The sequence below is a fragment of the Nothobranchius furzeri genome, chromosome 14, assembly GCF_043380555.1.
Source record: "Nothobranchius furzeri strain GRZ-AD chromosome 14, NfurGRZ-RIMD1, whole genome shotgun sequence".
Lineage (NCBI taxonomy): Eukaryota > Metazoa > Chordata > Actinopteri > Cyprinodontiformes > Nothobranchiidae > Nothobranchius > Nothobranchius furzeri.
Genome location: NC_091754.1, coordinates 44,076,619 through 44,096,129, shown reverse-complemented (window position 1 = coordinate 44,096,129; position 19,511 = coordinate 44,076,619).

The window sequence follows — 19,511 nt, the reverse complement described above, 5'->3', positions numbered from 1 at the left end:
GTCATCCATGGCCTGCTCCTGCTGCTCAGTCCACTCGAAAGGCACATCCTTTTTCAACAGGCCAGTCAGAGATCTCACCATCTCAGTTTGCTCTACAAACTGGCAAGAGTAGTTGCACATACTTATAAAACTCCAAAATTCAGAGACATTCATAGGAGATTTGATGCTAGCAACCCCTTGAATTCTGCCATGTTGAGGCTGCACTCCCTGCGGTCCCACAAGGAGGCCAACAAACTGAACCTTTGACCTGCACCACTGACCTTTGGTGAGAGAAATCTTTGCACCAGCAGCTGCGAGCTGACCCACGACGTGGTCCAGTTCAGACAGGTGGTCATCCAATGTGCGTTTACGAACCACAATGCCGTCGACATAGATGATGGTACCTCGCTCTCGAGCATCAGGACAGGCTGTGTCCAAGAAGATGTTGAACTCAGCTGGAGTAGCCAAAAGGACACCGAGTGAGGGTGTACTGGCGGTTGGCGAAGGTGAAGGCCAATTTATATTGGTCAGATATATGGACAGGGAATGTCCAGAATCCAGATGCAATGTCAAGAGTGGAGAAGTATTTAGCGTCTCTCACCTTTGGAAGTTCTTGTTCCAGGCGCGTCATCGGCCACCGAGACAAAGGAACTTGTTGGTCGAGTTACCTGTAGTCAATGGTCAGCCGATACATACCATTAGGTTTCTTTACCGGCCACAATGGAATCGATTAGGTGCTGTTGCAGGGTCAAATAATACCCTTCACCAAGAGGCTGTCAATGATTTCCTGGACCGGTCCATGGGATGCCAGGGGAGTCTTGTATTGACGCACAAAAGTCGGCGCTGTGTAGTGGGGAGCTCTGACGCAGAACCTGTTGATGAAGTAATGTTTTGGATGGCTTTTACTTCTACTTAGTCATAAATATGTTGAAGTAGTGCTATGCTTACTAAATTGAAGTATTTTCAGCAGTAATGAAACGTCTGAGCTCTGTTGTAAGGATCTACAATGTCGACTGTAGACAATTTCTGAAAACACTGATCTCTGTCCTCCTTCAGAAGTTTATTCCAGTTCAACTTTGTTCTTTTTAACCATCACTTTGACTCCTCTTCTGCTTCAACTTCAGCTGCGGCTTCCCCTAGCAATGCAAGTTATACATGTAAAATGGCGTTAAGAGGTTGTGGTTGACATGCAGGTCACGTGTCTGACAAGGACGATATTTAAAAGTAACAACGTTGTTGCTCATTGTAGTGTCAAAGAGTGGCTTTCCTGCTGCAGGAATGTGAGAACAAGAGAGCCAAGCTCCTGTGAGATTTCCAGATCCAGACTGACAAATTGGTGATGGAGAACCAACTGGAGGTTGTGGTGGTGGACAAACAACAGAGGGCAGCCATTGTGGTTAATGTGGCAATACCAAGTGATGCAACATCAGGAGAAAGAACAGGAGAAACTAGAGAAGTACCAGAGTCTCGAAGAAAAACTTGAGAAAGCCTGGAGAGTGAAGACATGGTGGTGCCTGTGGTCATCGGGGCACTCAGGGCAGTAACCCCTAAATTGGAGGGGAGGCTAAGGCAGATCCCAGGAAAACCATCAGACATCTCAGTCCAGAAACATACAGTTCCAGGCACAGCTGAGATACTGCAGAACCCTCAAGCTCCCAGGCCTCTGGTAGAGGACCCGGGCTTGGAAGGATGAAACCCCCCACAGAGGGTGAGATGGGACTTTTTTGTATACATACATACATTAAAAATGTGAGTAAAAATATCACAGAGGGTGAAGATATTAGGAAGTATGGCCGTTTTTCTCAGATTTGAAAGAAGAAATTATCTAGGCTGGGTGTACTTTTAAATCAATAATAGCCAATGATGTTCTTCCATGGCTCACAGGGTAGTTTTAGTTCCATGAATTCTTCTTTGATAGCTGATGTGTCATTTATAATGAAGATGTAGACAACAAGCTTCATTACTGCATGCAGCATCCCAGATTAATGGGCACACTCATTCACTCCAGTTTGGAGTTTGAATAGCGCTGACCTGCAGGGCTTATGGCCATCTGTGGCTCTTCGCCCCTCCCACCCGCACCGTCTTACAGAAGGAGAAAACCCCCATATGCTCTCTTGGCTGTAGCAGAACTCACCAGGAGGAGTATTTAAAATCTCTAATCGATCACTCTGCTCAGCCAGCCCAGTCTCCGCTGGCTGGCCTCAAGCCTACGGCAACTGAAAGAGTCCACTCCACCAGAGAGATGACATCAATGCTTAGTCGATTCATCACATGGGGTGGGGGTGGGGGGTGGGGTGTTGTACCTAAAGAGAAAGTCATTGCCATGATTTGGAGTTTTACCTGGATCAGATGTAAAGAAAGCCACACACACACACGCACACGCACACACACACACACACACACACACACACACACACACACACACACACACACACACTCACACACTCACACACACACACACACACACACACACTCACACACTCACACACACACACACACACACACACACACACACACACACACACACACACACACACACACACACACACACACACACACACACACACACCCTTCTAGGTTGCCTCTGCCATTTTCTGATGTTATTTTTATTTCATTACATCAGATAACTGCAGAGGAATTGGATCCCTTGCATCCTGGGCTGTAAACGATACAGCCAGTCATTGTGGCCCAATGGGCCTGAAAGGTAATCAGGCGTCCAGCAGTGATAAGAGAATTAATCAGAACTACTAAGATGTCTGTGGTGAATGTGCTTTTTACTCAAAACAGGCTCTGTGTCAGAGCGGCTAATAAAAAAAAACGTTACTTAATCAGCCTTTTGAAGCAAATAGGTTTGGACTGATGTGTTGCAGCTCCTCTGCTCTACTGTGATATCAAAGCTTCTGCCTGGAATTCTAAATTCATCACACAGGCTTTCTTTAAAGGCCAATTGGAATATTAATCTAAGATGGAAAGCTGAGATGTAAGGAGAGCCAAAGTCATCATTAACATCACCATGGTAACCATGTTCCTGTTATGGGCACAGATGCAGACACACACACGTCTGGTTCGTGAAAAACTGCTGAAAAACTACAAAGTGTGCCTAAAATAATAAATGATCTTTTTATTTTGAAGTCAGACTGAGCAATAGAACCCAAGACGTATCTGGTTAACCCCCGGTTGTGTTTGTGAACATTTATTGATACATTTGCATCATTTAGAAAACTTCTATCAAACACAACAGCAAAGGAAGTGTTAAGAAGACAATAGTCAGACATAAGTTTCATTACCGTCTCCATCACAAGCCTTCTGTTGCACCACCATCAAGTGTTTTGGTACTTAAAGGAACATGTACAATGTCGGTTCTATGTGGAACATGAAGTTTTATTCATGCTGCACCTGCTTGTTGGTCTCATTGTTAGGATGGCAGTGTCGGTGACTGACGTATTTATTGTGTCACCCAAGCTGTAGTTGGATACACTCCACACTGGTTGAACGTGGCTTAAATAGATCAGCCTTTGGTGTGTTGCTGTAGCTTCCCCTGTGGGCTAGGCTCAGCACCGGCAGACAAACACTTTTCCATCCATCCGGCACGTTCTGAGCTACTTCTCTTTCATGAGTGATTGTGATTCTAAACCAACTTTAGAACAAAATCAATGAAATCCCTTGGAAGAAGGATGGGGTTAAGAGCACAAAGAAAGCCATGATGAAACCTATAAACTGGAAAAGATATTCATGAATAAAATCGATAAGACTAGCTATTTTTTAACCTCAGCCATGTTGAAATAATATTAATGACACATTTGCTGTGCTGCTTTTACTGCAGTAGTATTTCATATTTTGATAAAGACAGATTAGTAATAAACCTAAGACACTGGTAGCCATTCCCAATGACTTTTTAAACACACGGTGCTTAAACATTGCAGGAATTAATATCCAAAAATGCAAAAGGTTTCCCCTCTGCTGTCACAATGTCTTAATTAGGTTCTGGAGGAATTCTGCTCAAAAGGAAAAGTTCTTGTTGGCAGCAGGAAACTCTTTAAAGTGTAGTCATGGCAGAAACAGTCAGTGATCACCATCTTATACTTATTTTTGGAATGTATGGTCAATAAGCAAGGCAGCTTTATCTATATAGCTCCTTTCATTCACGGACAATTCCACGTGCTCTCCATTAGCAAGAACATTAAAATCAACGTGACAGAAAATACTATTTAAACATTAAAAAGAAACAAATTTAAAGGTGAACAGTTACAGTGCTGAAGGTGCAGCATAAGCACATTCATTCAAAGGCTGATGAAAACATAAAGGTTTTCAATTTTGATTTAACCCTCCCACTGTCTTTATGGGTGACCCTGTGAGGAAAGTTGACCATTGAGCAGGATTGATGGTTTATCCCTTGAGGTCCATGTGGCAGGGGTGAGGTGGTGCTCACTCCTCACACCTGCCACATGGACAGTGGGAGGGTTAAAAGTTTCTGGAGTTGGGGCATCTGAGGTCATCAGGAAGCTGATTCCATCTGTGAGCAGCATAGTAGTTAAAAGCAGCTTCACCCTGTTTGAATCTGGCCCGATTCTACCAGCTGATTGTTTCTTAAGGATCTCAGAGCCCTGCTGGGTGTAGATACCTGAAGGAGATCTGACATGCGCTTTGGCCCCATGCCACTCAGTGATTCATAAACTAATAAAAGTACTTTGAAATTTATTCTGTAGTTTACTGGTAACCAGTGTAGGGATCTAGGAACAGGAGTGATGTGCTCCGTTCTCTTAGTTCTTGTTAAGACTCTAGCAGCAGCATACTGAATAAGCTGACGTTGCTTCACAGCTTTTTGGGGAAGACCAGTTAGGAGACCATTGCAGTAGTCCAGCCTGCTGTAGATGAACACATGAATGAGTTTCTTAAGATCTTGTCTGGACATGAGACCTCTGAGTTGTGCTGTTTGATGAAGATGATAAAACGCTGATGTGCAGGTGGGCAATTCTATGGATCCACCTTAATAAAAGGGGAATTGTTGGTGGTATTAATGTCCTGTTTGTGGCACATTAGTATGTGTGAGGGGGCAAACTTTTAAAAAAGGGTGGTGACCATGGTGGCCATTTTGATGTCGGCCATCTTCAGTCCAACTTTTGTTTTTTTCAATAGGAAGAGGGTCATGTGACACATCAAACTTATTGGGAATTTTACAAGAGAAACAATGGTGTGCTTGGTTTGAACGTTATTCTTTCATGAGTTATTTACAAATTTCTGACCACTTATAAAATGTTTTCAATGTGCTGCCCATTGTGTTGAATTGTCAATGCAACCCTCTTCTCCCACTCTTCACAAACTGATAGCAACACCGCAGGAGAAATGCCAGCACAGGCTTCCGGTATCCATAGTTTCAGGTGCTGCACATCTCGTAACTTCACACCAGAGACAATTGCTCTCCGATGACCCCAAAGATTAAAGTCTAAGGGTTCAGCTCTGCAACCTGTAGTTAAAGCCTTAATGTGACCAGTGAAGATTTCTAGCCTTTGCTTTTATTTCTCTAGAGCCAAGCTGAGCAATGAACCTCAGTCAAATAATTTTCTACCTCATCAATTTCTGTAAAAATAAGTAAGAGACCATGTAAACCTCCCAAAAATGACACCCATGAACTTATTAATGAAACCGGCTATGGTATGTCGGCAGTACTTGTTGGTGTGTGTGTGTGTTTGAAACAGGGGTCACACGTGGTTTTAGAGGTATGGTGTGAATTAACTTTTGTTTAGATTAGCGTTAAAAAGAAAACAGCATTGGTTATGGTTAGGCGTGATGGAGTCACTAAAATTGAATGGAGGTCAATGAATGGTCATCGCAAGGCTTCTCATCCATCCGGTCACTACCTGTTATGTCTGCTTGTTTGTTAGTTCTGTTTTTACCTGGGCCTCGCCCTCAGTCTATAGACCCTTTGCATGTAAGTTCACGCTACTCATGTGACCGCCCCCTTCGCCATGATGGATGGCAAAAAGACCATTTACACCCGTAGAAACTCCAGTGAAGGTAGTCAAACTAGCCAGTTTGTAGCCTTTTTATCGCTTTAATTTAGTTGATTTGACAGTAAAATGGTTTTAGCTTGCTGCGTGGTTGGCTGCACTAACAGACAACTCATTTTGTTTTTTAAATAACTATGATGGAGGACGGAGATGAACTGCAGCGATCAATCAAGCGGACTAACAGCCCTCAGATTTGCAGCGAACATGTTTTTACCGAGTAAGATTAACGTAAATTTATTTCACGAGGAAGACAGGGACTGGGATAAATGTGATGTGCTTATACTAGTTATTGATAATCCTGATGGATGGGTATTTCACCATGGAGGCTGCGCACCAGCGTCAGCGTTCAGAGATCTTCTCATTCCGTGTGAGAGCAGCAGCTGAACCCGGTAACACCAACAGCAACAGAAGCTGGTAGGGATCCGGACTTTTTAAAAATCAGCTTTGGTGTGAAGTGAAACGCTGTTTATAACATAATGTTATAAATCCAGAGGGTTGAATTTAGGCAAAGTCAGCAACATGTTTACATCTGTGAACAGCTGCAGAGAGAACGTTAGCTAACATTGGCAAGCTAGTTAACGTACCGCTCTCTATGAGCCCCGGCTAGATGAGCTACTTCTTCTGATAACTGAACTGGGCACGAACTAGTTGAAGGAATGCTGGAGGAGTTTTGTTTTTGTTTTGATCGCAAAATCAATTTCAGGCTCTACTTTTCCCTTTGTTTAGTAATTGTGTCACTCACTGTTTACATGCTTTTGCCGTACACCATGGTGGACCCACGTGATTAGGTGACGTTGGTGCAAAGGGTCAATATTACACCTGCCTGCTCGAGTCTTCATCTGCTCCAACCGTTTTAGAGAGAAAGCAGACATCCAAAATAAAAAGTGAAGCAGCCACGAATTCTAGCAAACACCACACCCTCTTTGATTCCTGGCATTTCACCCTTCAAATGCTAAACTACAAAAAGAACCACTGATGACATCAGGACACTGCTTCTGCTAATTAGTCCGACCACTGGAAATATTTTGAATTAACAGAAAACTATATTTAAAGCTTTTTGACTTTTACTGCAGACATAACTATAACACCAGCTTGAACAACATCAGATGAGTTCAGTAGCAGACTGACAGCAGCTGTAGCGATAAATATAGATTTATATCTATATTTCAAATGTGGCGTAGATTTAGATTGTTTCTAATCTTCTATTAGATAATCGGGGCACCACCAGTTTTCGGAACTGGACCGCTGGATTTGATATCTATATCTTCGCAATGTAATCAGTCTCAGAGTTAACACCGCAAATTAATCCAAAGGATGATTTCTTGACAGAATGCGCAGATTATTCCTGAGAATTGCTAGAAATAATCAGGCATTAATTACGTTTTGTGAATTTATTAGAACATCAGATAATACATTGACAAAAGGACCAAACACAGCTTATAGTTTCATGCATGGAATTAAGAAAATTGTTAACCCAAATCTTTATGGCAGTGATAGGAAATAACTGATCCGTAACAAAAGTGGAAAGTCGGCGACACCAGGATTATAGAAAAATGGGGAATAATTTCTAAAAGGAGAACAAGGGAGGGTGTGTGTGTGTGTGTGTGTGTGTGTGTGTGTGTGTGTGTGTGTGTGTGTGTGTGTGTGTGTGTGTGTGTGTGTGTGTGTGTGTGTGTGTGTGTGTGTGTGTGTGCGGGGGGCTCGTTATGGCAGAAGAAGAAAGGGGATCTTGAAGGCTAACGTGAATCTGGGATAGAAATAAAAACATGCCATAAAGGAAATGGACTAATCTGAATTCACTAATCGGGCTGCCAGATGAGATGCTTCACAGACCTTTTTCCGTCGCCAAAGAGGTGTCCTGTGAGCTGGTTCAGCTGGTCCAGAATCTTGAATGCGGCCTTCAGGGGCCGTAGCACTTGTTGGCACCTCAGCTTAGGTCAACGGTGTCTGTGGTTCAGGAGAATCTTGTTCCCCGGAAGTGGCTGGACTTTAGGTTCCTTCACTTCAGCGGCCTCAAAACGTGGAATTCAGATCGCGGGCCCAAATTATCTCAAATGGAGCCGAATCATCAAACGGTTCCAAATTGCTCTTACTCTTAATATGAAAACTCGACTGCCACGCAGACTTCCATTTTCACGTAGAAAGTCAAAACAAGCAAACGGGGTTGCTTCTGATTCTACCGTAACTTTTGAGAGCTAATGGCTTAACAAATTTATGAGTGTCAGGTTATCTGGTGCTGGGCCCAGATGAAAAGCCCAGCAGAGGTTTGCTTAAGGCATATTTCTTCTTTTTTCTGCCCCTCGAGGTCTGCACTGTGGCTTCTGGGTCACACCCACATGTATTTCACTCATTAACCACTGGACACTGGAGGGCACTGTGGCTCTTTCAAATAAACTCTTACCTTCTCAAAGATGGAAAGTCCATGATCACAGATAAAGCCTAAATAATATTACTTTAGCATCAAAGTATTACTTTTAACGGGAATGAATAAAATTAATGTCTTAAAACTGAACAGTTTTACCATTAGCATGAATTTTAACTGGAGAAGCAAAAATTGGCTGAGATTTAACATAAAAGAAAAAACACCAAGCAGTTAGGTTTGTAACTGATAAGATTTTAACTTAGAGCACCTTGATTTCTATTTTAAGGGTAAACAACCTAAACACCTTCTTTGATTATAGATAAACAGTAAAAAAAAAAAACTGAGTTTTGATAAAAGCCAAATCCTGGAATCTTCCAGAATGACCCTTGAGAAGTTTTACGAGTACCCAGCCTTGGGGGAGAGTCAGTTATTGGCAGGTTGAAGTAAGACAGACCAAGTCCTGATAATGTCCGGCTTAACAAGCCGCTTGGTAAAATTTATGTTCCTGGGAGAAAATGTAGGAGTTAACCAGAATGCTCAAACTGCGGGCCAGTTTCAATTTCCCCTTTTATTTTCGTCTGCTAAATGTGAGAGGAAAAACTTTATGAAAATAGTTATGTTCTCCTTCGTGTGAATGCAAACAAAGTTAATCTGAGGATAAAAAATATGGATATCCGCTACACAGCTCTCGGAGAGTTGCACAGTGAATTACCCTGTAATGAATGGATTATGGAAGCAGAGATAGCTTGACAGCGTTTTCAGATCGCTGCTTTGTAATTAGGCTAAGCTTCAATGGGACACATATCAGGAAATATTTGCTTTCTTAATACCATTCTTAATTTAATTTGATTCTCTTCAAAGTAAGTATGATACAGTTTGGTTTATAGAAACATGAACTATATAGAAATGTATTCGCTCCCAGCTTAAAGTCAAACATTAGCTTGCTTGATGAATTAAATGACTGAAGAGAAAAAAACAGCATGAATTTAAATCTATGTGCAAACACACATTTGTTGCATTATTTTGAATTTGAAGCAGTTCTTTTTAGATGAGCCTTGTAACATCTCGACTGAAGAGGCAGCTGAAAGGAGCAACGTTTTAGTTTAAATACACTGCCCAGCCCCAAAAGCATCTCCACCTGGAGACAACGTGAAATTCCAATGCAAGAAAAATAAAGTACAGAAATAGGTGAACATTTTTATCCTGCCTTTTAATATCACTGTTATATGTACATGCAACTATTGTTATTATATATTTTGTGTTGATTTGAATTCACCTTAAACAAGCAAGGCAAGGCAGCTTTATTTATATAGCACATTTCACACACAGAGGCAATTCAAACAGCAAAAACATTCACACTATTTCAAAGCTCCAAGTTAACTTTAGAAAGTCCAAAATGGCTCAGAGTAACTTTAGCTAAATTCATTTTAAAAGAGTGAAATTGTCATGACTGTGGGGAGTTTCCTGACCCAAGACATGCAGAATCACACTAGGAGACATAGGTAAGAAGAAAATAAATGTTTTATTTTGAAGGAAACTAAAGGTGCACCGCCAGACGTGGCGGTGATGCTGAGCACAGCTCCGGTGCTGGGTCTGCTGAGAAAAACACTGGTCAGGGTTTGGTCAGAGTGGAACAGAACTAGGAGCGGAAATCCAAGAGCTTGGGAGGGTAGACAGGACTGGGGTGAGCAGCATCTGTGGAAATCCGAAATCCAAGGGAGATGAGCGTTGGGAGAGCGGGTCAGTCCTGGTGTGGAGGGATATCAGGCTCGGAGGTGAAATCCAGGTTATTGCAGAAATGGTCAGTGGTGAGAGTTCCTGGTGAGGACAAGGCGGAGTACATTCTAACAACTACGACTGATAGTAAACACAAAACAAAGACTAAAGCTATATTTATCTCTATAATGGCAAAAGGTACCCAAAGTGAGTAATCTTCCGGCGAGGTGAAGTGATCTCCAGCACCTTATTAACCCTGGCAGGTGATGGGGAAAAGCACAGCAGCTGGCCGCTCTCCGGAGCCACCCACCTGCAACGACTTGAGGCTGATTATCAGAATGTGCAGGCTCACCCCAGATCCTGACAGAAATCCTCTTTTAAAATGTAAATAAAATTCAATAAAGATGTGCAGGTTTAACTAGTTTGTCAGTTTTCATTTAAAATACATCCACAGAATGATTATAAAAGAACCAATAATATTTTCAGATCCATTTATGTTTATTTTTAATTCACCCTTTCATGCATGAATTATGAAATCTTCAACCAGGATTTTTTAAACAAATTTTTCATTCATCTTTAGGTGTGAACAAAACAAATTTAGACTAAAACTTTTAATTTGCAAATAATTCATTGCATTTCTACCTCGGTAGACAGTAGGGATGTGTATTGGTGAAATTCTGGTGATATGATACATATCACGGTACTGGGGAGGCAATAGATCTATTTAGATTAATGTTAAAAAATATGAAAAATAAAAAAGATTGTAATTCACTGTATGCAGGCATTAAGCAGGCCTCCATAGCAAAACTTACTCACGATGTATTGCTATAAATTCAGCCAGAATGCCATATAAATGCCATATAAACTTTTTTCTTTAGATTGAAATTATTGTAGAAAAATACAATAAACAGTCCAAACTGATATATGACATGTTTAACATAAGGTATCTGAACCATAATAGAGAGATTTACATTTCAGTGGTGGAAACCATACCCATTGCTCACTGCTGCCAACTAGCCTTTAACACTTGAATTGCACCAAAAGAAAAGAAAATACACAAACGTTTGCATGTAAAATCTTTCTAAAATGTGATACACAGCTTTTGAATATTGATATAATATTGCAGGAAACGATATCGGGATGTATTGCCATATTGATATTTTCTTACATCCCTAGTGAACAGCCTACATTCTGAACGTGAAATATGTTGGCTTGACTCACTAGAGTCCAATGGGAGGGCTCAAATGCAACAAAATCTTCAACAGGTGTGCTTAATGAAAAAAAAAACATTTTGAGTAGCTGCCCACTATATTGGCCATTATGCATGAAAGGGTTAATTTCCCCCTAAAATCAACATCCCATTGAAAAGAAGTAGCCATGCTCTTGCAAATTTCTTCTCAGTTTAGAAATAAAATGGTATTTATTCAAAAACGACAAAACATGTCTAAATATTTAAGATATAAATACATCATTATTGACTATCTCTGAAAAAAGTCCGATCTAATCTTACATATCTGACTTTTTCCTCATAATTCTCAGACTAAGACAAGGCATCGGTTCAATCAGTATCTCTGTAATGTGATTTAAAAGGGTTTAGTGTGAACCAACACAACCCAGCACCTCATCTGTGTTATAATCTTTGGATTTTAGCATGAGCTTGTCCAATTACTGGGAAACTTGTAGCATGTTGTCTGTGACTCTCAGATTTTCTGCACAGTTTGATATCTATGGTGGCCCTGAAGTGCAAACCACACCTACAAATCACTAAACACAACAACAAATTGAAACTCACTAAAACAAAAGACGAATCAGAAAAACCAATTGAGAAACACAATTATATTAAGAAACCAGAAAGGGTAGGTACCATTTGGTAACAGGAGTCATCACTGATTGGATGACTGCGCTGTTCGTCTTTGGAACCGGGCGTAATTCTGCCTGTAGAGCATTTCGTCTGAAGACGAACCACAAAGCTGAAGTTGGTTCCCATTTCTGGTTCCCGTTTTGGAATAAGAGAAACAGGAGAGCAGCAAAGTTTTAAACGTACGTTTGTGTAAAAATTGCGGTAGAAAATTAAAACATTTAAAGCTGTTCTGTAGACACAATGTCAAGTTTCATCTTTATGCGGATGATTGTCAAGTCTATCTCCCATTAAGACGCAATGGCACGGGCTCCCTTCAACCACTATTGGACTGCTTGGAGGAGGTCAAACTATGGATGTCTAAAACTATCTGTGTTTCAACCAGAGTAAAACAGAGTTTATACTGTTTGGCCTGACAAGCAGTCACGGAGGGTCACAGGGGGCTGGCTCTTCTTTGTTAGCTCCCTTTGACAAGACAGTGATTACCAATCTAGGGGGTGAAGTTGGATGTGGAGCCCAAACTGAATAATCAGGTCAACAGAACTGTCAGATCTTGTGATTTTCTCTTTAGGAGAATAGCCAGAATTAAGCTGTTTCTCTCCAACAAACATCTAGAAACTGGCTAACGGTACGATTGTAATTCACTACACGCAGGCATTAAGAGGGCTCCATAGCAAAACTTCAGATGGTCTAATGTAGCAGCCAGGTTACCGACTGGTGCCAGGAGGGCCGAGCGCATCGCACCCATCTTAGCATCCCTACTCTGGCGCCCAGTGTCTTTTAGGATTTCCTTTAAAGTCGTGTTTGTTTTTAAATGTTTGAATGGACCGGCTCCGTAATGTTTATCTGATCTGATTCACCCTTACTTCCCATCGAGGTCCCTTCGATCTTCAGAGCAGGGATTGTTTGTGGTGCCAAAGCACAGACTCCGATCAAGAGGGAGTCACTCTTTTTCAGTACTTGGACCTACGCTCTGGAATGAGCTGCCTGCACCTCGCTCAGCGTCTTTAAGAGCCAGCTGAAGAAACATTTTTAGTAACTGACTTTTACTCACATTGATCAGCAGTAAGGGGCGGTTGCTGCTTGTCTGCTGGTCCCACCTTTCAACTATTGGTTTTTGATGGATTTCTTAAATGATTTAAAATGTTTTATATGTTTTTACTTAGATATTTTATTGTGGTTTCTTACCGTAATTTCCGGACTATAGGGTGCACCTCAATAAAAGCCGCACCAACAAAAAGAAAAGGTTTTCTACACACACACACGCCGCACTCAAATACAAGCCGCGGCGCAGCAGCCACATGCAGGTCTCCGGTGCACAGCGCATGTACGGCCATAACATAAGATAATTAGACAGAAAGACGCTACACGGAGGTTTTTCGTTGTTGCTTTAATTCAACAAAATGAATTTTAAACACGGGTGAACGTGCCTGCAAGTTTAGAAAAGAAAACAGCACTGATAGCATTCATATTTCTGGATGGTTATAAAATAAAAACAGAACTGACATGTTATTACCGGTAATTTGCATGTTTAGAAGAAAAGAACAGCGCTGACACAGCATTAATAAGCCCTGGATGATTAGAAAATAAAAACTGCACACAAAACATGCCTGGTTAGTAAATAAAACACACTTGCCTACCAGAAGAAGTCATTCACTCTCATCTTCCTCTTGCGCACTAAAGCCATTAAAGTCCTCTTCTTCAGTGTCGGAGTTGAACAGCCTCAGAAGAGCTTCGTCACATATCGTTTCTGTGGCGATGTCCGTGTCGCTGTCCGTGTTGCTGTCATCATCCCCGAGTGAAGCTGGCTTGAATGAGTTCTTCCCGCTGCCGTCTCCAGCGCCGAACCATGGATTCATTCATGTCAAGCTTACGTGCGGCAGCACTGTTTCCCTCCTTTACTGCCAGATCGATGGCCTTCAACTTAAATGCGGCACCATGTGAACCCATATGTGTAGTTACCATGATGAGGGGGTATGGATTTGAAAAATATTCTTCATCGTACCGGCTGCCTGCATGTGCTAAATTAAAATGAGCACTTTCTTCGATTTCCACGTTTGACTTCCACCTGTTTCACTTTCTGCTAAAGCGCCCCCTGCAGGTGAAGGAAAATCTTCAGTAAAGCCGCACTTCATTATAAGCCGCACGGTTCAAAGCGTGGGAAAAAAGTAGCGGCTTATTGTCCGGAAAATACGGTAAGTCAAACTACGGTAATTTCTTGTTTTCAGCGCTTTGTCCCTCGGGCCATGTGAAGGCCCTTTATAAATGCATAAACCTGAACCTGGAGTTAGGCTATATTCAGTCACTAAAATGAATGAAAGTCAATGACGTTCCTCACAACGAATGCCAGACTAGAGCGGGCACACGCATGTGTGTGTGTGTGTGTGTGTGTGTGTGTGTGTGTGTGTGTTTCTTTAGTGAATTAAACTTCTTAATAGTTTTAAGGACAACAGAGCAAAGAAGCGTTTTTATTAAAATGGTGAAGAATGAACCTATCCACACGGGACCACATCCGGTGTTCTGCAGTGAAAAGTAAAGTTTTACATTCAGGGATAAAGTTCACATGTTTTAAAGAGCAAATAAAAATATTATGTTTGAAGAATATCATTTTTATCTTCTCATGTGGATACATTTTAAAATGTGTTTGTTGCCGTTTTGCCAGCTGTGATTTCTGATTTCTCTGTTCAGATCCGCAGGATCAGAAGAGGCTTTACCCTGGTGGTCCCTATTTAGTTGTCACTATTATTATCATATTAATGTTGTTATTTAGTTTGATATTTGAACGCATTATTAAAACAAATACTAACTGATGACTTATTGTGATCATTCATTTTATCACCAGTTTTATTATTGATGATTATAAATACATTACATGAACAGAAAATGAAAAGATGGTAAGGGGACACGATTATTTATAATACTTGACAAGTATTTACAGATCAAAACAAACATGAACCATTTATGTATGGTTAAACCAGGATTTTTTTTTATTGTTTTTGGATGCTTTTTATTTCTGACCAGACACGGAGACAGAGGTGAAGGAGAAAGGAAGAGACAAAGGGAGGAGGAGGGGGGTGTTCCACAAAAATAAACAATCAATGATGAAAGAGTCTGCTTCTAGACCTGCAGAAAGAGAAAAGCACACAACTATACAACAAGATAGGTACAACCAGCCCTCCAGGGAGCCAGCTCCCTCACTGGCCCCAAAAGGCACCTCTGTTCCCAAAATGCCACCCAGGGGCATGGAGACCCCAGCCCATCTCGCCAGGGCCCAAAGCAGCAGCATTGCAGAGCCCCACGGTGTCCGAGGGCACCAACCCAGCCCCACCCAGCAAAATATCTACTCCTTTCCCTGCATTAGCACAACTTCCAGAATACGTAAGACGTAAGACATCCAGGTAAGGTTGGGTCCTCCCCTCCCTGGTCATCCCTCTCTTCAGTGATGGGTGAGAATTTTTATTATTTCAGAGGACCCAAGGTCCACCTGAGGGCCCTGAGGTTACTAGGCTTCAGTGGAATGAACAAATATACACTGAAAACACTTCAATGCTGTTTTATTAACTTAAAAAGCCTGTTTTTATACTTTTACACCTACTTTATGCTAAATAAGAAGTTCTCAGATCCAATTAACATTACAAAGCATCCTACTGCATTCTATGTGGTGCCATTCGTCAAGTCAAGCAGTCATAACTTAACAGAGACCAAATATAATATTGATTAAACTTGACTTTGAAGAATTAACTCCCATTTTCTTCTCTTATGATAGGCTAAATGACCCAAAAATATTGGGTTATGATTGATTAACTTTACAAATGGCACCCCATAGTATTCAATGTGTGTAATGCTTTTCATTTAAATTAGTTAACTAAATGTTAATATAAAGTAATGTGTGTTCTACCACATCGTTCAATGTTGTTTTAAGCTACAGAATGAACCAACGTTCATTCTGTAGCTTAAAACATACATGAAACTAACATGTAAGTTCTGAAAGCTTGTAGACTAAACAAAATTACGTCACCTGGAACAGTTGCAAACAAACACTAGTGATCGAGGTAAAGCTGCTGTAGCTCCAAAAAATATTCCTGCTCGATTTTTGCTAGCTTTAGCTTGTTGCCTTCGAGTGTAGCTGCCGTCACGGCTGTGACAGGACCGACAGACCACCATTGAGATGAAGGCTAGACTTCTGCTGGCTTCTGGCCTCCCTAGATGGACCGGTAAGGACCCGTCCTCACACGCATCCTGCCCCTAGATTCAGACACATACTGTAGATCAGGCCTATTCGAATGGTGGCCCGTGGGCCACATCCGGCCCGCGGGCCTTACCCAGCTGGCCCACCTCACCCAATCCCCCAACCACCAACGGAAAAAAAAACTGTTGAAAAACTGTTTTAGCATGCAAGTTTCTAAATTCCCACACACTTGAACACAACACCATTTTAGCAATCAGTATATACGTAGACGCCCCGTTGACTGGTGCTGTCTATTGGTGCTGACATAGTGTGGCTTTTACATATTCATGTCTATGTTAGCGGTGACCCAGCAATGACGCAGCCCCCCTGCCTGAATGATTCATCTGCAAGATGTCACTGACTGGTCAGAAACGCAAAATTGACAGGGAAAATAGGCGATTTAATCCTACTTGGACGGACAAATATGTATTTATTTTGCCTGACATACTTAATGCTAAGCCACTGTGCTTATTATGCCACGAAAGCCTGTCTGTATTGAAAGAATACAATATTCGGAGACACCACACGGAGGAACATCAGACATTTGGCGCTCAATTTCCCAAAGGAACATCAGAGAGGGCTAGCAAAGTGCAGAGCCTGCTAGCATCATACAACCGGAGCTCTTCTACAATAGTAAGGGCACGTACTGCACAAGAAAAAGCAACTGCGGCCTCTCTACGCGTGTCATTGATTTTAGCAAAGAAGAAACGGCCCTTCACTGACTCCGAAACTGTTAAAGAATGTACGTTAGCTGTTCTGGACGAGGTGATCAGCGATCAGAAAATTAAAACAAGCGTGACTGCTGCAGTGAAGAGCGTGCCTTTGTCAGACACATCAAACATACGGCGAGTTGAAATATTAGCAAAGGATTTGTTAGCAAAGACCTTAACAAGGCTCCCGCTATGTCTATTGCTGTAGATGAGTCCACAGACAGAAGCGACACGGCCCAGTTGTGTGTGTACGTGTGCCTCTTTGATTCTGATTGTGCACGTTTTCGAGAGGAACTGCTCTGCCTGCACACAACAGGTGAAGTCTTCTTTGATAAAATCTCAACTTTCTTTCAAAACAATGGTCTGGACATGACGTGCGTGTGCTTGCTTGTTACTGATGGGGCTCCATCTATGGCTGGGAGAATAAATGGACTCGCAGCGCGCTGGTCAGCTGTTCCACCGGGGATGAAATCCTTGCACTGTATTGTACACCAGGCAGTGTTGTGTGCGAAACTAAGTGGACACTTCAAAACTGTAATGGACAACGTCATGGCCACAATAAACTTCATTCGTGCAACGTCTAGCCTTCAACACAGTCTCTGTCGGCAGCTGCTTTCTGATGTCTCTGCAGAGCACAACGGCCTGCTGCAGCACAATGATGTGAGGTGGCTCTCTAAAGGTGACTCTCTGGAGCGTTTCTGGGAGCTTAGGGTGGAGATAGAAATGTTTCTTCGTGAGAGCAAAAAAAAAAAAGCAGAGGCACACCTGAACCGCAATGATGGACAGCAGTTTTATGTCAGATGTATGTTTTCTGAGTGACTTATTCAAGCACTTAAACCGGTTCAATCTGGGACTACAGGGGAGAGACAAGACGGTGATTGAGCTTGTGGAGCAAACAAGCGCCTTTCAGGCAAAACTAAACATTTTCGCAGCTGACTTGACTGGTGAAAGAATGCTACATTTTCCCACACTCCGTAAAGCCACCTCTCCTCCGAAAGTCATGGCAGAAATGACTGGTTTAGTTGCGAAACTGAAGGACAACTTCGCCAGTCGCTTGGAGGATCTGCCACTTACTACAGAGGTGGTGCAATTAACGAAAGATCCATTTGCTGCCATCGCTGAAGAAACGCTGTCCATCAAAGCTAAGGAAGTGGTCTCTTATATCGATGAGGGACAGTTCCGGCTGGGGTTGGTGGACATGCAGTCATCACTTATGATGCCACAAGAGCTGCGCACAAATGGCCCCCGCTACATTTTGGAGTCAGATCAATGCCCATCAGTTCCCAAACCTCAAGAATGTACCTCAGTATGTTTGGATCCACCTATATTTGTGAATCCAGCTTTTCCCATATGAATGCAATCAAAACAAACCTGTGCTCCTCTCTCACTGACTCCACTTTGCACTACTGTCTGCGCATTGCACTCAGCTCCTATGAGCCAAATATTCCATTTCTTGTTCAAAACAAAAAGTGCCACCTCTCGCACTAAAGTTGCAAGAATAACGGTCGAGCTATGGTTATTGTTAATGTTCATTTAGTAGCTGCGACAGAGTTATTGCAGGTTAATAAAACAAATGTTTGTATTACCAGCTCTGCAGCTGGTAAATTAATACAGATCATTAAAGCAATAAAAATACATTGTGCACTGCTTTTTTTTTTTTGTCGTTGTATTAGTGGTAGAGGTAATATCAGTCAAAATATTAAAATTTAATATTTAAACGTTGTCCGTAAAATACATAATAAAGATTTGGGTATCCGGCCCAAAGCTGATCCACGATTTTGAAATCTGGCCCAGTAGGGAAAGTAATTGAATAGGCCTGCTGTAGATGGACGAACAGCACGATCGTCCAATCAGTGATGTCTCCTGTTGCCAACTGGCACCTGCCCTTTTCCTAATGTAATTGTGTGTTTCTCAGTTTGGTTTGTGATCTTTACTTGTTTTATTGACTCGTCTTTTGTTTTGGTGATTTTAATATTTTTTGTGTTTCTCACTTTGTTTTGTGTTTAGTGAATTGTTGGTTTGGTTTGCACTTTAGGGCCACTGTAGATATAAGAATCCTCACTGTGGCATGGAGAAATAACTCAAACATCACAAAGGGACTGTTAGAGTAGACAAAAATCTTTTTTTAACAGAGAGTTCTCTACCCCGCTTGTTCATCTCATCTGTTTTGATGGTTCAGGAGCGCCATACATTCCTGACCTGCGTTAAAGTCTCACCTCCCGGTTTGATGCCAGTCACGGCTTTCTCCACGCAGTTTAGGCAAGATTTAAACACAAACGTGGGGACTGTTAAAAATGCGGACACAGTAACTCTCCTCTCTGGGTCAGTCCACTGTTGTTTCCTCTGTGGTCCAGTCTGTAAGCCTGAGGTGGCAGTGCTATGATCGGGGCTTGCTGCAGGTGGTCAGGTCTAGGTTCAGCAACAGGATGTGCTCCAATAATGAGGTCAGCTGACTACCTGAATATCCTGAATGACCAGGTTATTCCATCTTCCCTGATGGCACGGCCATATTCCAAGATGACAATGCCAGGATTCATGGGGCTCAGATAGTGAAAGAGTGGTTCAGGGAGCATGAGACATCACTTTCACACATGGATCGGCCACCAGACCTTAACCCCATTGAAAACCATTGGGATGTGCTGGAGAAGGC